Source organism: Notamacropus eugenii, chromosome 1 (assembly GCF_028372415.1).
Source record: "Notamacropus eugenii isolate mMacEug1 chromosome 1, mMacEug1.pri_v2, whole genome shotgun sequence".
Lineage (NCBI taxonomy): Eukaryota > Metazoa > Chordata > Mammalia > Diprotodontia > Macropodidae > Notamacropus > Notamacropus eugenii.
Window position 1 is genome coordinate 148,865,897 of NC_092872.1, and position 27,628 is coordinate 148,893,524.

Here is a 27,628-nt window from a genome sequence, read left to right on the forward strand (position 1 = left end):
GGTTTAACTTTCTCAGAAAGAGATGGGTTTCACTGCTCTGGGATGGGTTATTCTGAGAATATTTCTTTCTGCAGACACCAGGAAACCTCCCTTCCTGAGATAGGTGGTTTGATTTCATCAAGAACAGTTTTCATTCTTAAAGAACAAAATACTGCTGTCTATTTTAAGCCAATCAAAGTTTTTTTGTTTACCTGTCTTCAATTTGGGCTCAAGAAAGAGCTGAGAAGAAAACAAGTAGAAGCAGACATTCTGAAACAATGAATTGACCAAGTCCTTATAGCCTCAGCAAAAAATAATAGAATGGAGGAACATCTGGCCCTGTGTTCTAGGTTCTGTGGCAGAGGACTTGCTTTCCTTCAGAAACGCAGATATGGTGTGTGGTCCTCTACATTCATGCCCAGTCATGGAGCATTCTTGGGGCCTGGATGGATTTTGTTCCTTTTCTAAACTTGATCCTCTGAAAAGAAAGAACCTCTATGGTAAAATCAAGTGAGGATGATTTTCTGGAAAATGGCTCCATAAATTATGTGCAGATGCAAAACTAACAGGCATATGAAAAATGTGTATTTTGAAAACAAAACCCCAGTGGGATTCTCTCAGCAGAAAATGAAAAGGTCTTCTTAACATTCAGTTGAACTATTAGAGCCATTTTTTGCTAGTGCAAGCAGTAATCCAGGTATGGCCACTGTCACAGTCCCAGATCTCACCACAGCAAATTAGCACAGTTTTAACTTGGCTCCAAATATCAAGCTAGCTGCTTGTCATTATGCAAGAAAGGGAGGGGGGAAGGGAGACCAGCACCTACTGGTAAAGCACATTATAATTGTTTAAGCAGGCCCCACAAGTCATGCATTTCAATTATTTGTTCAAAGCAGCCTGCAATTAAGAGTTGCAAACAAGGCTTTTGAATGCAAAGTCAGACAATTAAAATGTTTCATGAGTGCATTAGAGAAAGAAGTTCTGAATTAGCACTTTGAATACACAAGACCTCTCTCTCTCTCTCTCTCTCTCTCTCTCCCTCTCTGTCTCTTTCTCTGTCTCTCTGTCTCTGTCTCTGTCTCTGTCTCTGTCTCTCTCTGTCTCTCTGTCTCTCTCTCTCTCTCTCTCTCTCTCTCTCTCTCTCTCTCTCTCTCTCTCTCTCTCTCTCTCTCTCTCTCTCTCTCTCTCTCTCTCTATGTCTCTCTCTCCCTCTATGTCTCTCTCTCCCTCTCTGTCTCTTTCTCTCTCTGTCTCTCTCTCCCTCTCTGTCTCTTTCTCTCTCTGTCTCTGTCTCTGTCTCTCTCTGTCTCTCTCTCTCTCTCTCTCCCCCTCTCTGTCTCTTTCTCTCTCTGTCCTCTCTCATTCTCTCTCTTTCTCATTCTCTCTCTCTTTCTTATTCTCTCTCTCCCTCTCTCTCACTCTCTTCTCTCTTTCTCTCTCATTCTCTCTCTCTTTCTCTCTCCCTCTCTCTTTCTCTTTCTTCCTCTTCCTCCCGCCCTCCTTCCCTCCCTCTCTCCCTCTCTCCTCTGTCTGTCTCTCTCTCTCTCTCCCCCCTCTGTCTCTTTCTCTCTCTGTCCTCTCTCATTCTCTCTCTTTCTCATTCTCTCTCTCTTTCTTATTCTCTCTCTCTTCCTCTCTCTCACTCTCTTCTCTCTTTCTCTCTCATTCTCTCTCTCTTTCTCTCTCCCTCTCTCTTTCTCTTTCTTCCTCTCCCTCCTTCCCTCCTCCCCTCCCTCTCTCCCTCTCTCTCTCTGTCTGTCTCTCTCTCTCTCTGTCTCTGTCTCTCTCTCTTGCCTCTCTTTTTCTCCCTCTTTCTCTCTCCCTTCCTCCCCCTCCACCTCCACTAATTTCTATTCCCTTTCACTCTTTGAAAGAGAGAGTGCTAAAGGAAGAGACATTTGGGGTTGTGGTGGGGAGGGGTTTTTATTTTGTTTATTTATTTTGAAAGCCTGACTAATCCCAGGAAAATGGAACCATCCTAATCTGCCACTTGTACATTTCAATATCTTTTGGTCCCTGAGAGATCGTCCTTGTCCCTGCATAATGGCCCAGGTGCCAAAACTCTTCTCCAAGGGGGGTCGTAAATCACTTTAAGCCTCTCTCCTCCCTCTCCTCCCCACCCCCTCCTTTCTTCCTCCTCCTCCTTTGAAGAGTCAATACTATTTGAGTCTGTGATTTGTGGCTCTCCAGCTCTTAGACCATAGCCCCTTTGCTGGGTAAACTAAAAGACAAGATGAGGGAAGCAGTGATGTATTAGTTGCTAATGGGGGATTCTGTGGTTCTGTGGAAGTTGGTATAACTCCACACACAGCTGTTCCTGGGGGAGTAAGGAGTAGGGGGTAGGACTGGAAGGTGGGGGGCATTAGTTCTCAACTCTTGAAGTTTAAAAATGGACTAAGCTGCCCCATTTCTTTTAAGAGAGCCCAGATGCTTAACTCCTCCCCGTCCTCCTTCTCTGCCCTTCTCCATTCACTATGATCATCCTGCGATTGCTGACATTTAAAAAACTGTTTTTCTAAAAAATTAAACTTAGTCTTTAAAAACACAAACCAGGCAGTTTTGGAAGGGAAGAATTTAATCATGGAAACTAAGTGAATTGTTTTCTTTTTCTCTGATGCTTGGTATTTTATGAGTAGAATTACATAAAGGAATTATTTGGGTAGAGTGAGTTTTTCTGTAAAGTTGGTATGTAGAGCAAAGGAGTCCTGGGAAGAAGGTCCCTAGTTTTCAAAAAAAATTGATCAAGCCACAATCACCTTCTACTTAAAAAATGTTTCATCAGAGACTGGTCAATAAGACTCAAGTAATACAAAGCAAAAATGCCTAACTGTCTATAAGTAGTGTGTGTGTGTGTGTGTGTGTGTGTGTGTGTGTGTGTGTGTACGCGTGTGTGTATGTGAAATCCACTAGGTCCAAATTTTTTGAGCCAAATGTCATTAATTTATAATTCTCTAACTTGTTCTGATTTGCAAAATGCCCTTTACATATATTTTACTTGTTGATAAGGGGATTAAAAAGATTGCATGGACATTTCTTAATATTATCTAATAATCTGAGTCAGTATGGTACATAGTGGGTAGAGAAACGGCCTTGAAGCCAGGAAGACCTGCCTCTGTGAACACCTAATGACTGCATGACCTTGACTCACAGTGATACTTTTTCTAATTTTTAGCATATTAACATAAAAAAGATCCCTCAATGTAAAACTATTGAAAAATAAGCAAACGGAAACTTTTATTTGTAAATTAGAATAGTTAGACATTCTTTACCACATCTTTACCACATGGGAGACATGAAAGTTAATGTGTTAATTTACAAGAAGAAGAAAAGAGGGAAAAATAGAACAGTAGAGGTAATGAATGGTCTACATAAAATTGTGCTTATGATGTACTATGTAGTTCCCTACTTGAAGTACCTCAAAAAAAATCCTTGAAAACATCTGTCCTGAATCAGGAACCACATTCTAAAGTCAAGCCTGGTTAAAATAAGTTATAGCTGTGCCCCAAGTTAGATCACTGGAAATGGCAAACAATAAATTATTGGATCGAATAATTTTTATATCACACTGCAATTTTCAGGCCTACTCACTTACTCACTCGTTCATTTTATGAGTTTTAGCACGGCTGTTCTTTTCTCCCAAAAGACTCCTGGGAGGACATGTAGAGAGGCAGTCTAAGCCTAGCAGTGAGTTAAACTCTTAACTCTGTGTGTGTGTGTGTGTGTGACAGAGAGAGAGAGAGAGAGAGAGAGAGAGAGAGAGAGAGAGAGAGAGAGAGAGAGAGAGAGAGAGAGAGAGAGAGAGAGAGAGAGAGAGTGTAGGCCAGCACTTAAAAGCTACCTATCTTTAAAAAAAAAAACCCAGCCTACTCAGATATTGTTGTGTCATATGGAAACTATTATTCCGACCATTGCCTGGAAGTGAAGAAACAATTCTTATTTCAGAAACAAAGGAAAAATAATGTTCCATAAACAGTCTCAGTGTTGAGACAGGTGAACTAGAAGATGCATTGCAAGGTCACGAAGTGAGGGTGCATTGCATTCTTGGCCCAGAGAGGGAAGTCGTTAAGAAAGACTGTCTAACTCCCTCTCAGAGAGAAGATCTCATTCCAAACCACTTCACAGTCAAGAGGTAGCCTGAGTTTTGCAACTGAAATGTTACCATCTCTGGACTGAAGGGCTGGGAGCCAGTTGGCACTTTGGATATCTCAGTAGGAGGGGAAGAGAAGTTTCTGGTGAAGGACACCAGTACAAATGCCTTTTTATGTGGCAGGACATGGGAATACTTCAAATTATCTACCTTCAAAAGCAGGGCATTTTAGTTGCCACATCAGAACTGATGCCAACTTCTGTGAAATGGAAAGACAAAGGTGTTATGGGTTCTGGTTAATGGGGCAAGGGCTTTTCCCAGCTGTAGAATTCAAGGATGGGAAAGGAGAGATACAACAGAGAGAGAGAAAGAGAGAGAGAGAGAGAGAGAGAGAGAGAGAGAGAGAGAGAGAGAGAGAGAGAGAGAGAGAGAGAGAGAGAGAGAGAGCAAAACAAGTTGTGCATTGGAGTATGGTGGAGATTTGAAAGTTTAGTGTTTAGAATAAGAAAGACACTAGTCATTGGAAAATTACTGTTTATCTTACAAAACAAAGATAAAGAGACCATGAGAGAAATAACAACTTCAACAACAAACATAAAGGCATAGAATGTGACTAAAAAAAAACCTAGACTATTGCCGAAACATCTCATTGGTCTAGGGAAGAGGTGATAAGTACAGAAAACCATGCTGATAACAGTATTGCCAAAGAGATCTTCAAGGACAAAATCAGGTATTTAGCAATTATGTGATGTTTGCCAATTAAACCTGAAAACTGATTTCCCCTCTTTCAAAAAAGCAAATTACAGAAAATACAGGGGATAAGGAGATTTGTAAGGAATGTCAGAGAATCCAGCCTGGGAGGTTTTACTCCAAGGACACAGGGATTCCAACATCAGAGATCCTCAGTAAGACTGGAACCTTATCTATCTCATCCAATAGACTGTGTGTGTGTGTGTGTGTGTGTGTGTGTGTGTGTGTGTGTGTAATACATGTATGTATATGCATTTAAATATGTAATGATAAGAAAATCTGAAGATCTTCCCTGCCCTTTAATAGACCCATATAACCTGCTTTGAGCTTTGGTGCAGCCCACAGCTTGAGTCACATGAAGCCCATGGTGGGAAGAACTTACTGAATGGGTGGAGCAGGAAAAGAGAGTGAGGTGGCAGAGAGAGAGAGAGAGAGAGAGAGAGAGAGAGAGCAGGCAGAGCAGAGCAAAGCAGCCAGCATGAGTGAGAGAGGGAGTGATTTTCCCTAAGGGAGCTTTTTTTGTGGGGAAGCCTGACAGAGGGAAGGCTTGGGGATGGCCATGCTCCCTTTATTGGTAATGTATACAAATTTCATTGTTTCCATGGTGGAACTGGCTTTCATTTTTGAGGAAGAGAGTTTATATTTTGTGAATTTACCCTGTAAATACACATGCATACCCATAGTGTCCACTGTAGGTATCACATTGGCACTACAATACACACATGCATATACATATGTATGGTATACATTACATATAGCACAATGTATATTATACATATATGTGTCATATAGGTGTGTATATATGTGTGTGTATTATATATAATATGTTATACATACACATACGCTGCTAAAAGGAAAAGGCAATTTTGTTTTAAGATGCCTGAATACAAGACTGTCATTATATACTTGGAAAAAAATCATTTAATTTAGCAATGTAAAGGTAAATAATAAACCAAGGTGATTTTACTTGTCTGTCTTGTAGAAGAAGGATAGGGTAGATAATACGTTTGTAGACTGGTAAAATCTTGAATGTCCAGTCAACTATTAATTTTCTGCATATATGAAGGAGGAGGGACATGGAAAATTCAAAACAGATGTTCCTAAGATCATTTTCTGCTACACTTTTGAATGCATTCAGTGATTTTTTTAGTGGAAGATTTCTGATTATATTTTTCCATCAATTTTTGTATTGATGAAGCATAGCTTAATATTTATAATTTATCACATAAGAGACTTGCATCCTGGCTCTTCTATTGACTAGCTCTGTATCCATGAGGCAAACTCTTAGCCCTTCTGGACCTTAGTGTCCTCATTGGTAAAATGGAAATAATAACAAAAATCTATTTTCTCTCTTTTCCATACCCCTCCATTGGAAAACAAAATAAAACTCTTGTAACAAAAAATGCACGGTTACGTAAAACATTACCGCATTGACCACATTCAAAAATGTGTGTCTTATTCTGCATCTTGAGACCATGATTTCTTTTTCAGGAGGTGAGTAATATGGTTCATCATAGGTCCTTTGGAACCACAGTTGGTCATTGCATTGATGCAAGTTCTTACGTATTTTAAAGTTGTTTGTCCTCACAGTATTATGGTGATTATACACATTGTTCTCTCGCTTCTGCTAATTTCACTTTGTATCAATTCATACAAATCTTACTTGGTTTCTCTGAAATCATCCCTTTCGTAATGTCTTACAGTCTCATTCTATTTCATTACATGCATGTACCATAATTTATTCAGCTATCACCCAATTTTTGGTCATCCTACTTAGTTTCCAGTTCTTTGTCACCATAAAAATATTTGCTATAAATATTTTCATATGTATATAGGTGCTTTTTTTTCTTTCTTTGATCTCTTTCATGTATTTCTGATTTAAAGAGTATGCCTAATTTAATAAATTTGAGGGAGGAAGGTGTATGTCCAAATTTCTCTCCAGAATGACTGAATTCCACCAGTGGTGCATTAGTTTGCCTATTTTCCTATAGCCCCTCCAACATTTGTCACTTTCCTTTTTTGTCTGCTTTACCAATCTGATGCATATGAAGTAGAACCTCAAAGATCCTTTCATTTTAGTTCCTCTGTTATCAGTGATTTGGAGCTTTTTTACATAACTCCTGATACTTTGAATTTCTTTTTTCTAAAAACTTTTATTCGAGGAAAGCATTTGGTAAATTATAAAGTATGATAGAAAAAAAATCTAGTACTACATTTGAGATGAAGACTATTCAGGTAAGGGTTAAGAAGGTACTACTGATAGGTGTTTTTATTTAATTGAAAGAAAACCAAAAGTGATTTTCCTTCAAGTGGAAATACTAAGGCAATGAATATATCTATGCTTTTATATATATATATATATATGTATATATATATACATATTCAACAACTATATATGATGATTTTGATCAAGAGTCATCTGTTAATATTTCTCCTGAAATTTTTTAATCATACTTTCTTTATTGGGATCAAAACTTACTCAGGATTCCAACATTATCTGTGCTTGCTGATAGAAGGTGCAACAAGCAACTCATCCATTTGCTGGGGCAGGGGGGGAATAGTCAATTTTTTCCCCCCTTCGAAATGAGAACTCTTTGAAGGGAGGACTTCTCTACATTCTGTGACCCTAAAGCCCAAAGCAAGAAGTTCTTTATTTAATACTGGAAAACCTTGTTTTATTCAATAGATACTCCTGAAAAATTAGATGTAAATTAAATCTTTTAAACCATTAAAATATTTTAAATATACCATGGAGCGGTTATTTAAGGAAATCTGTAGTGAATATTTTGTAATATAAATAATAGACTTATATAATACTTTAAGGTTTGCAAAGCACTTTACTTGTTCTTATTTCATCATCACAATAGCCCTATGAGGTAGATACTACTAAGTCTATTTTAGAGATAGGAAACAGAAACTCAAAAATGGTCACTGGCTTGTCTAAGGTCATACACTGAAAGCTTCTGAGTTAAAATTTGAATCCTAATATATCCTGACTCCTTATCCAGCATTCTTTTATACCACACTGTTTATCATAAAAAAAGAGGATTTGTGAATCAGGAAGACTCATCTTCATGAGTTCAAATTCAGCCTCAGATACTTATTAGCTATGTGACCCTGGGCAAGTCACTTGACCCTGTTTGCCTCAGTTCCTCATCTGTAAAAAGATCTGGAGAAGGAAATGACAAACCATTCCCCTATTCCCCCCTTTACCAAGAAAACCCTGAACAGGGTCCCAACGAGTCAAAAATGACTGAAATGATTCAACAAACCACAAAAAAAATGAAAATGGTAGTTACTAGGAAGCAGCAAAGGTTCACTAAGAACAAATCATATCCAACAAACTTTATTTCCTTTTCTTATTAGGTTTTCTAGACTTATGAATTAGGTCAATGCTATTGGCATATTAATATATCTGGAATTTAACAAGGCATTGGATGAAGTTCCTTATGTTACACCTATGAATGAAATAGAGAATTATGGAATGGGGGACAGTATTGTTTAGTGAATTCATTATTTGTTGAATTATCGTACTTGTCAACTAGGACCAATATTAGACTGGACTGGACTGTCTTGTTAGACATTTTATCAATGACTTGGATGAAGGCAGAGAAGGCACCTGATTATCCAATTTGGAGATAATATAAAAATTTGAAGGAGTAGCTATAATACTAGTGATAGCTCATAGTCATATAATGTCCCTGATTACAAAGCACTTCCCTCCCAAGTCAAGTCAACAAGTTTGTATTAATTAACAATAATAGTAATGTGCCAGACACTGTGCTAAGAGCTAGGGATATAGCGAATGATGATGACGATGATGATGATGATGATGATGATGATGGCAATCCTTCGAAGAGCAAGGATTATGGTGTACATTATTATATACATTTTAATCATCAGAACGTCTAATACAAAGTCACACAAACTAGAAAGAGTTGAAATTGGAATCTGAACCTGGGTCTCCTACTCTTTAGCTCATGTTCTATGTAATATTACAGTCTTTCTCCAATATCTAACATATTGTATGACAGAATTAGAATCTAAAAAGATCTCAGCAGAGGTGTATCAGTAAGTAGAAACTAATTAAATGGAATGTAATAGAAATCCACAAAAAATCCACTTTAATGCAAAAATTTACTATATAAATGCAGAATAAGGGAGGCCTATAGAAAGACTTAAGGATGTCCTTAAACAGCAGTATCACTATGAGTCAACAATTAAAAAAAACGCAAAGCAAAACTGCTGCAATCTTAGATTGATAGAAATGTAGTGTCCAGATTAAAGGAGGTCATAGTCGTGGGCACACTGTAAGCTGGTCAGACCACATATGGTACCATCCTAGATTCTACATTTTTAAAAAGATATTAACAGAATGGAACCTTCCAGAAGATCAGAATATGGAGTCATTTCAAAACCAATTAAGGGACTTAGAGATGTGATTAACTGAGTGGTTCTCAAATATAAAATCCTTTGGTATTCAAAGTCCTTTATAACACCCCTCAATTTGCAAGTCTTTTTAGACCTGATGCCCCACTAAAAAATCTGCAACAACTGACCTCCTTCGCTTCATAAGATACTCCATCTCCTGCTGTAGAGATTTTCACTAACTGTCCCCTATGCTTGGAATATTCTCCTCTTCATCTGTCTCCTGCATCCTTCAAGTCCCAACTAAAATCCCACAGCCTACAGGAAGCCTCTCTCTATTCCCTTAATTCTAGAGCTTTCCCTCTACTGATTATATTGTCAATTTATCCTGTATATAGCTCATTTGTATATAGTTCTATACATGTTGTCTCTCGCATTAAACTATGAGCACCTTAAGAGCAAGGTCCATCTCTTGCCTTTCTCTGTATCTCTAGCATTTAGCACAGTAGGACCTCCCACATAGTAGGACCTACTACAAAGTAGATGTTTACTAGCTGACTGGCTCAAAGTAGGGCCCGGGGACTGCTGGCAGTCCCAGAAACCCTTTCAGAAGATCCGTAAAGTGAAAACCATTTTCGTAATAAAACTAAAACATTTGAAAAATTTAACAAAGTGCATGTTAGCAGGCATAACTCACATAAGCAAGAACAAGAGCTCTTTGGAGGGTCATCAATAATTTTTAAGAGGACAAAGGGGTCCTGAAACCAAAAAGCTTGAGAACCACTAGTTTCACTTGAGGAAGATTTAAATGGTCATTATTTGAAGGACTATGAACCATATTTGAAAGAAGGCTTAGCGTAATTCTGTGTGGTTTCAGACAACAGAAGTGGGACAAATGGCTACAGGCTTGATTTTAGCTCAATCTAAGGAATAATTGCGTTCAGAGCCTTCCAAAAATAGAATGAAGTACCTTGCAGAGTAGTGAGTTCCCTGTCATGGGGAGTATTTAACTACCTATTACAGATATTATAGAATGATGAACATGGAGTAGAAGATTAGATTAGATGATCCTTAGGATTCTTTTCTATTTGAAAATTCTTTGATTCTATAAACATCTTTGCAAATTTATTTTTTTCATTTATAGTATAAGCTCAATTAACTATATTTTTAAAAGAAAGGTTGTGACATATGTTAATGCTGACATGTGTTTGAATTTCCAAGATATACCATATAATCTGGTTAATGTCTCCATCTTTCCTACAGTGAAGGTAGTTTCTACCAGATACCTTGGTTTATGGAGTCAGGGGATTAGATTCTTATCTTAGTGTAGACCACTAAGATGTGATAGAAAGTATGCTTCCATACTGAAGTATGCTTTTTTAAAAATAGAAATTAACTTTTGACAAAAATTCTTTTAATTTAGCCATTGACTATTAAATCTAAAGGTAGATATTGTTTGGAACATTATTTAAAGAAATATTACAATGTATACACAAAACAATTATTTTTTATACTTTTACTTTATTAGTAAACTCTTTTTCTAATATATTTGTTTTACTTTTTATTTTTAAATAGTATTTTATTTTTCCCCAGTCACATGTCAAAAAAATTTTTAGTATTTATTTTTACAAGACTTTGAGTTCCAAATTTTTCTCTCTTTTTCCTCTCCCCTCTTCTGAAAATGGTAGGCAGTTTGATATAGGTTTATACATGTGCTATCACATAAAAAAATCCATATTAATCAGAGCTGTGAAAGAAGAAACATTAAAAAACACAAGAAAGAATAAAGTAAGTGAAAAAGAATGCTTCAATCTGCATTCAAGGTCTCTCAGTTCTATATTTGGATATAGATAGCACTTTGTGCTTATATGCGTCATATGGATAGTCCTTTGTACTTGTCTTAGATCACCGTGTTGATGAGAAGATTTGAGTCATTCATAGCTGATCATCACATACTATTGCTGATACTACGTACAATGTAGTAAACTCTAACCAAATACTTGGTTTCCTCTTTATTTTACTTTATGAACACTTTTTAACTTATTTGTAGTCCTTGGGTCTATGCTTGGCTCTTGACAATGAATAGCTCTTTATGAATTAAAACTGCTTAGATATGGTGTCCTGCTGCCTACACTGAGAGAAAGTGATGATCTTTTATCCTCATTGGTAGTAGAGGTTCATCTCTAATTGGAAATCTAGTTTTAAATAAGACTTCAATTTATTGTTGGTGGTGGTGGTGGTGACGTTTTTCCTGTACATCCCTCTCTGTCCTGATTTATGTTCAATTCTGGAAAGACAGATTAAAATATAGCATTATTTTTCTTTATTCCAATCTACCTAAGACCTCATGATTGTTTTCCCCTATTCTAGATAATGCTTCCTAAGACAGAAGGAATATGATAGTGAATATGTATATTTTTAAATCTCCAGGTTGTCTTTTAGTTGAGTTCTTACCAAAAACACAGAAAAGACAAACTGACAAATTCAAACCTCATTTCCTAAGCAGAGACAAACGAATGAGCTGTAGAAAGTACAAAGACTCACTCAAAAATGTTTTTCAAGAATTCCGGAATAATACTGTATATGCAGAAGAAAGTAAGGATGTGTGTGTGGGGGGGGGGGGATGTGGACTGCTTTTCTGAGATGAGATGACATAGGGTTTCATATTAATCTAATTTTCTTGTTCTAGTTTAATTACCGTAACAGCTTGGTTATCCTTATTTTACCTGACATAATTTATCCATAAAAGGAGATTAGATGAGGAATCATGCACGTACTAATGAGAAATTCCCTAAATCTTAGATATGGGAACTTTGGAAGAAAATAAGAGTGATTTATAGTCATCTTTATTAAGCGTCCTGAAAGTGTTTTAAAATAACAACAACAACAAAAGAAAATGAAGTAAAAAATTGTGATAGCCTTTTAGGGGATGAGAGAATTGTGGTTTTCAAAAGAAATTCGATCAAAAGCTATTCAAATATTATAGTGAAATGCTTTATAGTGCTAGGCTATCTCAAATGTTCTGTCTTGGCCTAGTAATCTATAATCAAATAATTAGAGATTACTTTGTATTTACTTACTGGATATATTTTATATCCCAGCCCTATCCTCAAGAACATAAACACAACATCTGTCTCATTTTTTCTTTGTATCCATAGTACCTGTCACATACTAGACACTTCATGGATGCTCCATTGATTTGAGCTGAATTTCATTGCAGCAAATGTGATTGTCTAATGATGATTGTTTTTGAAAGATGGCATTGATAACAATATGTCTGGTTTGATCTTGCCTAGGCCTTTGCTAGTGAAATTGGAGGGGAAGGAGACCATTCCACCATTATACTGATTAACTCCATTTATAATTTTATCCTGTGAGGTCACCAGATGTAAAGTGATCAAAAGTAATTGCATATTTGGAAGTATTTGAGATATAAAGACTCATTTTGAATGACTGATGTTTGATGGCATTTTTGTTATTTGTTAAACAAGATTATAATTTAGGAATGGAATGAGCCTTAAGAACCCTGGAGTCCAGCTCTCTCATTTTACAGAGGGGGAAACAGAGAAGTGACTTGCCAAGGGTCACACCACTAGTGCCTAAGGTGGGGTTTGTACACATCTTCCTGACTCCAGGTCCTGCACCCTGTTTATTACATCTCACTCCCACTCTAGTCAAACCATTTCCATTTACAGATGAGGAAACTGAGGCCTACAGAGAACAGTCCTTCCAATGACCTGGGAGCCTGGGATTATGGCAGTGCAAATGGAGTGAATATTTCTTTTTCACATTTATGTCTTATTTAGCTTTTAGCACCACAGTCATTGAGTCTGCAGAACACGAGTGCTGTCTACCTTGCAAACTCCTTAACCTTGTTTCCATCTGGGGAGCACGCTTGGGGTATAAAGTTAATAATGTATCCTATTCCTTGGATCTTTGCCATTTTCATGAAGAGTTCTAGTCTAGGAATGAGGGGGGAAAAGAAAAAGAAAACTCAACAAGCAGCTGGTCTGTCATTTTGTGCAAGGCTTGCTGTATCTCATCACATGGGCTCATGTTCCACAAGGAGCTAAGTAACGATTAAGTCTAAATTGGACGTAGCAAAATAGAGATCGTTGCAGCCCGGCTGCTGAGTGGCCAGACCACCTTGGCAGCTTTAGTCTAACCACTTGAGTTGGAGCTCTTGGGCTCTTGGCATGCTTACCCCAGCTCCCAACAGCAATTTTTTCGTAGATTATATGTCATTTAGCTAGTGGTTAAAGTCTAGGGGAGGTATGATACTCAAACCAACAGCCATTTGTGATCCAGAGAGATATTTATGGCTGCTGGATTGCCAGTTCTCCCCCATTTTGCCGGCTTCCTAGGAGTATAAGGTGATGATGTCACTTGTGGTACACTTGTTGGACTTTATCTCTGACATGTCTCCCTCTACGCCCCCCCCCCCCTTCTCCCTGCAAATCAGAGATTCTCAGCCTCTTTGTTTTTTGGCAGAAATTTTTGGGTAGAATTGTGACGTCTATGGACTTCTCACTATAATGTTTTTAAATGCATAAAACGTAGGATGGCAAAGGAAACCAATCAAGTTGAAATGTCATTATCAAAATATTTAAAAAGAAAAATGAAAAGTTCTCAGACCCCAGATGAAGAACTTCTTTGCTAATGAAGCTATAAAGTAGAAACTTCACAAAAAGAAAAATTTATAGACCCTCAGATTAAGAACTTCTGTGCGAAAGAAGCTTCACAACAGAGTCCTCACCAAATTACCAGATCGGGTGTGGCTACTGGAAGACACACACAGGGATTGAAATGTCAGTTTCCCTTGGATTCTACTCATCCTTCTCTTGAAAAAAAATGTCTTGACCTAGTAAACCAGGAAAACATTGCACATTTATATTCAAATCTGAATCTATTTCTCTTTCTGTCACTTAACCTTTGTATATAAATTAATCCCTCATTGCCCTGGGTAACTCCTTAACTATACAAGTTACAGAGAAGCCACCCATATACATGGGTGGAGAAAGAATCTCTGTGGAGAGTTTCCTACACTGAGGAAATTACAGATCTAGACACTCATCTCTCTCCCACCTCCATCTCCATCAAAGTTCATTCAGATCCTTAGCTGTCCAGGAGTGAAAGCATTCCAAGCATGAAGGTTCGATAACCGGTGTAGAAGAACAGTCAGTATAGGCTGGGGCCAGAATATGAAAGGTTCTAAAGTCTTCCCTGATTTTCCCAGTTTTATGGTTCTCTTTTGCCTCTAATTGTTCTTGTTTGTGTATATGTTGAATCTCTCCAATAGAATGGAAACTCTTCAAGGAATGAGAATATGGACATTTCTCAAACCTTAAAATTCGACATAAATACTAGCTGTTATTTCATCTCTGTCTTTGGATCCCTAGAACCTCTCATGGTGCCTTCTATGCAGCAGGCACATGAGAAATGTAGTGACATTGGGCAAATTACAACCTTTCTAGGACCTGGTTTTTATATCTATAAATTCTGTGTCTGAATCTAGAACAGATAAAATCAGACCCCTCTAGTTCTCAATTCAGGACTGCAAGATCAGTGAGGGTAGAGTCTGTATCATAGCTAAACTTCACATCTTCCCTAATGCCAGAAAGTGCCCTGCATATAGTATATACTTAAAGTTATTTGTTGAATTTGTATATAAGCCTTAAGTCTTTTATACAGTAGAACCTAAGTGCTTTCCTTAGGTCTCCCAGCATACTATTGTTATTTTGTTCAGGAATAGTCCATCTTCCCATCATGAGCCTATTGAAACCCAAAGACCCTAAAATTCAAAAAGGTCCCACGTTCTGTAGAAAGAGAAGTCCTCTTGTTTCATTGTAAAACTGAGTCACTGTGGATGAAGAATGTTACATATACTGTTAGACGTGGTGGATATATTGCTTAATTTTGCTGAACTTTCCTCCTTTCCTCTTTTGAAATCTTTCTTAGAAGACATGGATTGTTGGGAGTAGGGGTGGGATATATTTTAAAAAATGGATAGGATGGAAAAACCAAAAATCAAAAAGAAGAAGATTAAAAAAAAAAAGAAATCAAATGAAGCCATTTTAAGAAGTGTGTTGGCAGGACACACATCTGGGACAACTTTTTCTGTGAAGAGGACCAAATGCTGAAATGCAGCTGGAGGCAGACATCTCTGTCCCCATGGTAGCTCTGCGGAAAGAGATCCTCAAAAACTCACTTATCTGTTGATCTAGCTCTCAGCTGCTTGAAGCCTTCTGCCACCTTAGCTGCTAATGGGGGCTTTGAAGAAGCGTACAAGTGTGAATTTATTGTTTTGTAAAGACTAGATTCCTGAGCAGGTCATAAATTACCTTGTTAGACAAAGGCTTCTGGGGAAATGTAAAGTGTTAAAAAAAATCCTTCAGCGTGTGATTATCCTAACACATTGCTGGCATAGCAAATAATTGACACACACAAAAATTAAACAGCTGCCAAACTGGGAAGCAGCATCACATAGGTCATGCTTTGAAACTTCACAGAGTTGGAAGGAGCCTTAGAGATCAGAGACTAGAGAAAACTTTTTCTTTTTCCCTAGGGAAAAATAGAATGAACTGCATTTGTAGTGCCTTTCCAGTCTAGGTGCAGATGTGTGAATCAGAGAAGACTATTCTGGGTCTCTGGTCTTGAAGGATGCTGGGGAAAAGTCTAAGGAAGGTCTTGAGTACCTCCTGAAAACTGACAAATTAGAATTCCTATGAACTAATGTTTTCTTTTTACCAGGATAAGTAGGAGGAAGGTGAAATGCAAAAATAACTCTTAGACTCCTTTTATAAACCTCAGAAAGAGTTGTAATACTCTTATTAATGTCTCTTTTGAACTTTCTCACTTCTCACCTATTCAACTGGCCTTCCAAAATCTGTAATTGATACAATTAACTCTTTCACACGGACTACTATTGACTGGTCATTAGCTATTGATGCTTGAGATCATCGTTGTTTGGAGCCAGACTGTCAAATTAGGAACTCTCTTTATTTTCTTTTCTACTAGAGGATAGTAACTCAGCTTCTGCTCTTTTCAGCTGAATTTATAGACTAGAGGACTTGACTAGGTTAGGTTAGAATGTAACCTGTCAAAACACCAGCTAGAGGCCTCCTTTATCAGCTTGGTGCTGCTGAAGCTTAAGGTTAAAGGTGACCAGTTGACTATGAAGAAGAAAAAAACCTATTCCATTAGGGGAAAACTCTTTATTGGAGACAGACCACCCAGCTATCTGAGTCATGAGTAGAATTTGTCATCAAAGGAACTGAAAAAGAAAATATGAATGGTTCTGCTCATGGTATGACCCCAGAAAACCTACTCGAGGAAGGTGTTTTCTTGGTGGAACAATCGCGTTATTTCTGGTTTTGAAAGATTCAGCATGTTTTGTGCAGTAAACTTTTTTTTTCAAATAAATGGATGTTTGAATATGTCAGTTTCCTCATATGCCAAATGGGATGATTGGACAAAATGACCTCTAAGCCCTATTCTAGTTTTAAATCTATGAAATTCTTTGCAGATAAAGAATTCATGCCCATGTAAGACTCATGGCTATATAGGCCCAATAAACAAAATGTAAAAATTGCCCCCATCATGTCCTGAAAGATTCATGCTGAATTTCAAAAAGGAAAAATATAAAATACAATGATTATTCTTATTTTTCACCCCTAATCCATGTCCACATCAAAAGAATAATCTGGTCTGATAATCTAGATGGAAACCATTCTGTCAGGCTCTTTCATCTCTGGTAGAGAAATCTGAGTCCAAGTTCAAGAGTTCTTTATATCACCATGTAGCTTCTTGCTCCCTGGAAAAGAGAGAAGCATGTCTGTGTTTTTCAGACATTCCACAAAAGAAACATTAGTACTCAGTCGGCTTATTAATCTCAAAAGTAAAGGGAATGTTTCTTTGCAGAAAATTGTGAGCTTCTTAGAATGTATTTAAAGTATGTGATGTCCCAGAGCAAAATATAAGCTTGATGTATGTGGCACTCAGAGACAGAGAAACTGGAAAAAGAAAAGATTAGATCAAGTTCTCTTTGCCTGTTTGATTTGTGTCTGATCCCTACATTCTGACAGATAATTAGTAGGTCAGATATAATACCTGTAAGGCACAAAAGATATTGCAGTTTGTGGAGAGTTGGCCACAGATGCTAGACTTCCCTGTTAAAAGTCATCTTAAAAGTTGGACTGCCAGAACTCTGACACTTGTAAAAAATGATCATAGAAAATGCTTGAATTTGCTTGAAGGCAAGACCTACCTACCAAATGCTTGTGCAGTTTTGCAGGATGGGAACTGAAGTAGTCAATCTGTTATTTTATCTAAGGACCAGCAAAAGGGAGAACATTGTATCATGAGACAGTTGGTGAATTATTGAGGAACAGAATTTAAAAAATGAAAATGTCATTAAGAGGGCTTAGATAAATGCTGATATAGAAGAGCAGGTCTTTCATTTGTGAAGGTCATGTAGCTTCTGAAAGAGGTGCTAAAACAAATAGCCAACTACCACTTTAGTTTGAGAATTTTCCTTCATGGAAATTTTTCTTAGGAAACCATCAAAATTAGAAATTTACTGGGAGAGATTAAGCACCGGCTAAGAAAGGCCAATAGCCTAGGATTCAGAGGACATGAATCCCATTCTGTGAAGGAAGTAGATAGGGAAAGATTGTTGTTGTATGTCCTTTGTTTTCAAAGTGGATCACTGACATCAGGGAGGTGACATCTTAACTTGAAGTGAACTGGATTTAAGTGAGGCAGGGCTGTGCAGAATCACTAGCCTCACTGTCTCCTCCAGAGCCATCTGGGTCCAATGGCCAGATATAGATCAGGAGGACTGGGATCATTTGGTCCCAGATGCAGTGGGAGACTTTGGCCCTTTTAAGTGAAGGTCTTTCCCAGATCTCAGTTTGTCTGAGGCAAAATTCATTCAGTGATTAAGGGGAAAAGACTGAAAACAAGGAAGAAAGAAATAATGATCACATGGACAACTTTCTAGAGGAAACTGAAAGGAATGGAATGGAGAACACAGTATAGCAATTGCTGTTGACAAGAGAGTCTCTGGCATGTAGTTGTTTGTTTAGTCATCTTTCAGTCATGTCCCAGTTTTCATGACCCGTTTTGGTTATTTCCTGGTAAAGATACTAAAGGGATGTGCTATTTCCTTCTCCAACTCATTTTCCAGAAAAGGAAACTGAAGCAAATTAAGTTGTGTCACTGGGTCCAGATAAGTTCCAGAGGAGGGTGATCAGGTTGGTGAGGTAATTGGGGATAATAACATATGAGGGTTAAGTGAAGGGTCTAGGGATGTTTAGTTGGGAGAAGAGAACATTGTGGTAGGGAAGAGGGACAAGACTGCTATACTGAAGAATTCATAGAGTTTTCATGTGGAAAATAATTTAGACATTCTCCTTGGTGCCAAAAGACACAACTTGGAGCAAGGGGTGGAAGTTGAAAAGACATAAATTTTGACTCCACATAATAATATAGAATAATTTTATATAGAATAATTTCTGAGTAATTTGGAGCTGCCTAAATATGTAATGAGCTACCTCAAGGAGGGAGTTCCTTTTCATTGGAGGCCTTTAAGCAGAGACTGGAAGACCACCTTTCAAAGATTCTTCTTCAAGTGTGGGTTGGACTATATGACCCTTGAGATCTTCTCCAATGTTGACATTTGTGGTCCTGTGATCTGGATCCAGTGACATAGGTGGAATGGATCTCAAAGGAGACATTACTAAGTAATGATGGCCAAAAGAAGAAATGGAAGTAGTGATGGGAGCAAGGAACAGGCTGAATTTACTTTGAAGTGCAGTTTATTGGGGATGGGGGCAAGAAAAGAAGCAGCCAGCACTGGAGAGGGGTAGGGCCAGGAATGTGGTATCTTTGGGAAGGAACTAGGCCACTATGAGTATGTGAAAATGGAAAGAGAATGAAAAAAAGAGATTGGGGTGAAAATAATACTGGTTCAGTTTAAAAATGAAAAAAATTAATGCTCTCTTGGTTGCATCTTGTTTAGTCTTCCATTTCATCAGAGTAGACACTCATAGACACTAATTAGGAAATAGCACTTCCTCTGGATCAAAGGGTTTGGGAAGCAAAGACTATGTGGTAAATGGATTGCTTCAGGTCCTCCTACTTGTACATTTCTAACATCATGAAACACTGACTAAAGTCAGAGGAAGGCCCTTTCCAACAGGAAAATGAGAGGCTGGGACAGTATAGCCTATGGCCCATATAATAAGTGACAGTTTCTCTGGGTGCTCATTGTTTTTCTCTTAGAGAAACAACATCAGTGATTACAAGTGTGTAGAGCAATGAAGGGTTTTGAGCTGGGGAGTGACATGACCTGATGGATGGATAAGACAGGAGCCATGTGAAGAATAACTTGAAAGAAAGAGCAGAGACATGAAGACCACTTGAAAAGTTATTGCAGTGGTGTCAGGTGGACAGTGAAGAAAGCCTCTGGGGAAGGCAGTGCGATGCAGTGGAAAGAGCATTGGTCTTGGATTCGGAAGATCTGTGTTCAAATCCTCACTCTACCATTTACTAGCTATGCAATGACTTTCATTAGTCACTTTTAATCTACTTGAGCTGGAGTTTTCCCATCTGTAAAATGGAAATATGCTATAATCACTATACTGTCTATTTCACAGAGTTATTATGAAGAAAGCACTTTGTAAACCATAAGGCATAAGTCAAAGGTTGAATAAACAGTTCTCAGAAGAAAAATTCCAAACTAGGAACGGTCATGTGAAAGAGTTATCCAAATCACTAGTAGTAAGATAAATGAGAATCAGAACAATTCTGCAGCTTTGTTCTATTTGCAGAAAAACAGCAAAGTTAAGAAAATATGGAAATCAGTCAACATTGAAGGAGCTTTAGAAAGCCAGGCTCAACAATGTTGATGAAGCTATGGATTGGTCCAGCTTTTCTGGTACAATTTGAAATTATGCTAAGTGAGATTAAAATGTTCATATCCTTTGATCCAGAGATCCCTCTCTAGTCAAATAAATCTCCCAAGATAAAAATTATTTTATAAATATATATACACACAAACATATACATACATAACCACATACATGTACACATGTAATATATGTTTAAAATATGTAAAAGACCAAGATAAAAATGATAAACAATGATCAAAAACATTTTTCGGTAACAGCAAAGAACTAGAAAAAAATATCTATTGATTAAGAAATGACTAAACAAATTATAGTAAATGAATATAGTGAGATGTTTACTGTACTATAACAAATGATGACTGAAGAACACAGAAAAAAAATCAGAAGACTTAGGTGAACTGAGGTGAGATAAGCAGAACCACAAAAACAATATATAAAATAACTGCAGTGCTGTAAATGAAAAGAACAATTACAAAATAATTGAAACTAAAGGCTACGAATTTTGATAAAACTTGTTATCAAAGATGTTATATGGGAAGTCACCTCCTTCACCCTCTTTAAGTTAAAAACTGTGGTGTGGAACACTGCATATGATGTTGGGCTTTTTTGAGTTTTGCTGAGTTATGCATTTTCTTCCTTTTTTTAAAAAAATAAGAAATGCCTCTCTGAGAGAAAGGGAAGGGGATCTTGGGAAATGCAGGTGGCCACAAGCAATATATATCAATAAATTATTTTGAAAACACATTACGCACTGTATCAGTAAGGACCCTGGCATACACAAAGGAGCCTGCTATCACAGGTTCTTAGATCTGCATTGATCAAAGGAAAGGCAACTTTTGAGGGGCTAGCATTCTCCTTTAATCAAGCACATGTATTATTCACTTAGTTCAGGGGAAAAAGTCAACACCCTGAACTTCAGAGAAATCTAAACCAACAGACAGTGCTTCCAAACTGTCTGACATACATCACAGATCGACAGATAACTGTCTGAGCATACATACATAGGTACTGGAGAGGGAAGCACCAACATCTGGGTTTTCAAAGTCATGGGGATCTTTAGTGACTTCCCAGAGTCTTGTCTGGCCAAACAAATACTTCCAGTCAGTAAGTCCCAAAGTAAAACCCTTAGAGTACTTACATTTTTTTAGAGCCAGAGGGCATCACAACCCTTGAGAACCTGTGCCTCATTAACAAAAGGTGTGAGCCTTCCTACAAATCTTCCCAGGCCCATTCATGGGTAGGGAAAATCTTTAATCACATTATTCAGAGGCACTTGATTAATACTAAAACAAAAACAGCAGAAGATCCTACTTTGCTTGCCATTACACACACTATAAATGTGAAGCAGTGTGGTACATTGGAAAAAAAATTGGATTTGAGTTCAAATGACCCAAATTTGAACCCTGGCTTTGTTTAATGCCAGTATGATGTTAAACAAGACACTTTAACTCTCTGAGCCGCAGTTTTCTTATTGATAAAATGAGAGGGTTGTGTTAATTGAACTCTAAAATCCCTTTTAGCTCTAAAGCTACAATGCTGTAATTCTAGTGGACTCTGGGAATAGAACGGAGATGATAGAAGTAAGAGATGACATGCAGGTAGAACTGATAGGAAGTAGTAACTGATGGGATATTAGAGAAGAAAGAGTACAAAGAACCAAAGACAACACCAAAGTTCTAACCATGGGAGCATAGCAAATCTTGATAACTGAGTGCTCTGGCCTTGTGGATCAACAAGTAAGCTGGACCAAGGGTAAGCTTGCTTGAGATCCAGGCTGGAAAGTGTCAGAATTAGGAGGTAACTCAGAAGGTTGGCTCCAGAGAGCAGGAGGGGTCCAGGTTAGGAGGCAAAGTCAGTACTTCAGAGAATTCTGGTTGAAATAGGGATGTCGCCAAACCAAGAAAGTGAATCTTGCTTTGTAACTATAGATGGGCATATTGAATAAAAGCTTTTAAAGCTATCCAAAGGCTAACCTAACCGTTTTCTGACTGTTAGGACCTCCAACACTAAAAGAATGCATGTACTCCATTTAATGTCATGACATTTGTGAAATTAAGGCTGCTGAAGTTGATCTGATACCTAAGAGCCAAAATTCTTAAGGTCAAAAGTTGATTGTGGTAAATCCTCACATCAGAGAAGGAAATCAGTATCCTCTGCCCCCACAACTGGGTGTCTGTATTTCTCAGGGAACATAGGCTCATACACCTAAAGCCAGAAGGAATTTCAGAACCATCTAGTCAAGCCTACTCATTTAGAGATGAATAAACTGAGGTCTAAGAAGGTTAAAGGATTTGTCCAAAGTTGCGCAAGTAATCAGAGACAGCATTGAACTCAGGTTCCTTGATTCCAAAGCCATATCCTTAGTCACTATTTCCCTGGACTCCATAAGGGCAAAGACAATGTTTTATGTAAACTCTGTATCATCACCAGGTTCTAGAACAATGCTCTGCACATACTAAGTACCAAGGAAATTTTACTGTTGAACATAAAGTCAAAAACTAGTGTTTAAATAGCATTTTAAGGCGTGCAAAACACTTTCCTCATAACAACCCTGTGAAACAGGTGCCATGAGTATCATGATCTTCTTCTCACAGATGAGGAAATAGGAGATGATAAAGATGAAATGATTTTCCAGAGTCACAGCTAGTAATCACCAAAATCAGGATTTGAACTCGTCTCTTGACTCCAAGTCCATTGTCATTTCCTTTACATCATGCTATCTTGCCTCCCAGCCAGATCTGTACAATTTTGATGAAACTGGCTATAATCAATGGGAAAGAGCTTTCATTTATCCTGTATTGATTTTGCATGCAAAAAGTTTGGCATATTGTCTCTTCCATTATTAGTATGTGACTTCCTTGAGGGCAAGCACCTCCATATCATCTTTGCTTTATTTTGTATCCTCAGTGCCTAGGGGCAGCTAGGTGGTGCAGTGGACAGAGCACCAGTGCAGGAGTCAGGATGACCTGAGTTCAAATCTTACTTCAGACACTGACACTCAGACACTTGACTTTGGGCAAGTCACTTAACCCCAATTGCCTCATTCTGGGTCATTTCCAGTCATCCTGATGAATATCTGGTCACTGGATACAGATGACGCTGGAGGAGAAGTGAAGCTGGTGACCTGCACAGCCCTTCCTCACTCAAAACAAAGTCAAGTGTAAGTTATGTCATAATTTCTCTGATGGCATGGTCTTCAGCAATGAAGGATGAACACACACACACACACACACACACACACACACTCACACTGCCTAACAGTGCCTGGCAAAGAGTAAATGCTTAATAAATGCTGACTGATTTATTGTTGATCAAAAGACTCATTAAGGCTGCCTCACTGATGGTGGCACTCAGTGTTCTCTGTAGCTAATACATCTCAGCGCTCTTGGGTTGTGCAGATACATCTATTCTTGCAAGCAAATAATATATATTTGTGTGGGTGTGTATGTGTGAGTGAGTGAAAATTAAAGGCCTAGTTGGTATTTTCCAGCAGCTAAAGATAAAAGTTTCCTTTTTGAGTCTCTGGGTGAAGGTTACTACACCTTGGATAGTCAGGCCTTTCTTCTACCCGTGTTCTCCCTTTGGCCACAAGATGCTAATGAGAGGCTGAGTATGGACAGAACTTACCACTCTGCTTTTTGATGGCCTGAATCCCTAGAGGTATCAAGGGGGTAAAATATAGGTCATGACAGCCACATTACTGCTATTAGTCAATATTTTCTTTAATAAGTATGGAAACTACAACATACCGGCTTGCCTTTGCATGATAAATGCTGATGGTAATGAAAGTGAAGGCCTAAAGGAGAGCTGCCATACTAGTACATACATGCCTTTAATAATCACCTGCTTGGCAAGGCCTTGTTTCCTCTTGACCCAGGCTCTTCAGTTCCCTAGCTTTGAAGAGTGTCTGATGTCCCTGTTAAAGGGTTGTGTGAATAAACTGGACGTGGTCCTCATAACACCCAAATCCTAGAGCAAAGTATAGTAGGGAGACAGACGAAGGGAATCTTTTGAAACAATATTGCTTTCTCTAATTAGTACCAAGAGAGAGCGAGCCCCGAGCCATTTGAGTCAACCTTTAGTGTGGTAAGACTCATTTATTTCTCAGAACCGATGAGGGCTCTAAACCACATTACTTTGTACAAACTGGAATGGAAATCTTGAAAGGATTGTGTCTTTTGACACACAGTACTTCTTGAAGTGTGGAGCAAGGGGAAAACTTCTATGAGAGCAACATTTCACTATTTTTTTCACTTCGCATCTCTTTGATTCTCAGAAAATGCCCTTGTCCTTGGGCTGCTGTCTCTTTTGGGACCATGACTGGAGTTAGTGAACCCCCAGATGTCTTTGTGCAAGACCTATAGTGGGCACATCTTGGGAGTTTAAGTGTTTCCAGAGGAGATCTATGTAAAATGGTGCCCAGTCCCACAATTCCCCACCAGCATGACTGAAGGCATGTCACATAGTCTATCTGGGTCTCAGTTTCTTTGTCTGTAAAGTGAGAGGAATGAATTAGATGACCTCTGGATTCCCTTTTATTCTAAGTCTAGGATCCTATGATCTAGTACACATTTATTAAAAAGAACCCACTGAGGCTGACTTTGGGTTGAAGAGAGAGACAATAGGGGAGTGGTAGGATGTCTTTCTGATGGAGAGGTTCTTGTTGGTATGGACACTTGGCTAAATCCTGACAATGCATTTACCAAAAAGCTTGTAATTCTGAGAGTGAAGTGTAAGTCCTATGTTCTAGGAATTTAAATTATTCTGTTTTCCTGTGGTCACCAGCAATCATTTTTCCTTAAAATCTCTGCAGAACCTAATCTTTGAGAGGAGAGAGGCATAGTTGCCTCTGTTTCTTGACACCTCAGAAAAACACACACAAAATCATCTCTCTACTTTGTCTCCACAAATCATGTATCTGAAATAACACATGTGCACACACACATACACACCTACCTCTACCTCCTAGAAAAACCTTTTCCTCATCTTGTTCTTGGCTCAAGCACTTCTGAGCCTGATTAGATAAAAATTTAGTATGACCTTCTTTTGTGTGTTGTCTGTTGGCCAGTATGTTTCATGCCTCATTTGCCCTCAAAGTCACATTTTTATTCAGCAAGAATACTTGCTGTCTATGTGTGTGTGTTTATATGACTACAGTAAGACAAACCCTTTATACCTTAAGCATTGGTCAGCTCATAGGATATTTATTTTCTCCTTTACTTAGCTTTATGATTTCCACACATGGTTTTAAGACCGCAAGCAAGGAAAAAAAACAATTAAGGACTTTTCTTCAAACCAATGGCCTCTGACCCAGTTGAGATGTTGGGAGCTGGTTCCTGCTCAGCTCAACCCTTTTAATTACACTGATCCCAAATTGGGGTGGACTGTCTCTGACCTGGCACCGGAGACCTGTTGTCGTGCATGCTGATGGGCACCACTGGCCAGTGCCCATCTTTCATGTGAGTCAGTAGTTCTGTCATGCCCTCCCAGCAGGCAGGAAGGCCGAAGTGAGGCTGCTTTCCTAGCAATTAATGAGTGGCAACGGTACGTAATTATGAAATTCAAAATGAGGGCTCCCTTTACAAGAGCTAGAGTTTTCATCTTGGGCTGATTGTTTCCTCCCTTCTCTCCTCTCTTTCTGCCACTTCTCACCCACACTAGACTCCTTGCCGTCTCTCACTCCTTTGTCAGGAGTCCCTTTTATGGATTCTCTTGGAGTTCTGTAGTCCCACAGACTCTCCACATTGATCCCAGCACCATTTCTACTTAAGAATTTTTGTTTTGTAGGACTGTTCTCTTCCATTCCAGTCACATAGTGGGCTCCTGAAGTCTTCTGTTTTCATTTGAAACTTTTCTTGGGTTTTCACATTTGGTTTAATTTTTTCTTCTCCCTTTTCTGGACTTTCCTTGCTTTCTCTCTCATATGAAGAATTATGGGAACTATTGGTTTCAAAAGAAATGTTTTCTGTGTCTCAGTTTTCAGAACCAATATATGTGGGGCAAATAACATCATCAGCACCTGATATCGTTATTCATCTGATTACAGGCAAAGACACTAAATCATTTTCTCTGTTTTCTAAAAATCCCTTCCCTTTTTACCTTGGCATAAGTACTGGTTGTCTTGGGTTCCCTGATTTATAGATTAACAGCTATAAGGAACTTTATACTTCATTTAATTTAACTCTCTTATTTTACTGATGAAGTAACTAGGTCCAGAGAGATGGTAACTTGCCCAAGACCATAAAGGTATTAAGTGGCAGAGCCGAGATTCAAACCCAGGGCCTCCCATTGTTAATTCGGGGTTATTTCCATTGCACCTTGCTACCTTGTACCTTGCCTTAGCATTTTGGTCCATTGTCAGATAAAGAGGGAAGGAGTTTACTTTCTTAGCTTTTGTTATCTCTCCCTACCACACACCTAATGGTGTGATGTGAGACAATGAGAAGGTCTTATACAGGGCTCAACCTTTCCCTTGAGGATACTGGGAAACAAATCTGAATTTCAAAATTTTGCTTTCAACCTTCCTACCTCCCCTCCCTAGAGTCAGTTAGGTGGTTCTGTTTAGAGAACTGGCCCTGCAGTCTGGACGCCTGAGTTCAAATCCAGACTTAGACACTTGCTAAACCATGTGACTCTGGGCAAGTCATTTAACCTCTCTTTGCCTCAGTTTCCTCATCTATACAATGGGGATGATAATTCCAGGGTTGATGTGGGGATCAAATGACGTAATAATTGTAAAGCACTTAGCACAGTACCTGGCACATTTCCCTTCTCCTAGCAATTGCCTCTAGCCCACTACATCCCAGGCCGTGCAAGATTTATGTTCTGCCACTGGATTTCGATGACTGGAGGAGATGGTGAGGTTGATGACTTTGTGCAGCTCTGCCTCACTTCAACCCACTGGTCCTCTTTAAGCACAAAGGACAAACACCAGAACCCTGTCTAGGTTCCAGTACTTTACATCATTTGTATGATAATTAGTCAACCAGAATTTCTTTATTTATTTTAAATTTATTTATTTAACTTTTAACATTCATTTTCACAAAATTTTGGATTCCAAATTTTCTCCCTATTTGTCCCCTCCCCCACCTCCAAAACACCCAGCATTCTAATTGCCCCTATCACCAATCTGCCCTCTCTTCTATCATCCCTCCCTTCCCTTGTCCCTATCTTCTCTTTTGTCCTGTAGGGCCAGATAACTTTCTACACCGCTCTACCTGTATTTCCTCCTTCCCAGTAGCAAGAACAGAACTCAACAGTTGTTCCCAAAGCTTTGAGTTCCAACCTCTCCCCATCTCTCCCTCCCCACCCATTCCCCCTGGAAGGCAAGCAATTCAATATAGGCCATATCTGTGTAGTTTTGCAAATGACTTCCATAATAGTCGTGTTGTGTAAGACTAACTATATTTCCCTCCATCCTATCCTGCCCCCCATTGCTTCTATTCTCTCTTTTGATCCTGTCCCTCCCCAAGAGTGTTGACATCTAATTGCTCCCTCTTCCCACTGCCCTCCCCTCCATCATCCCCCCCACCCT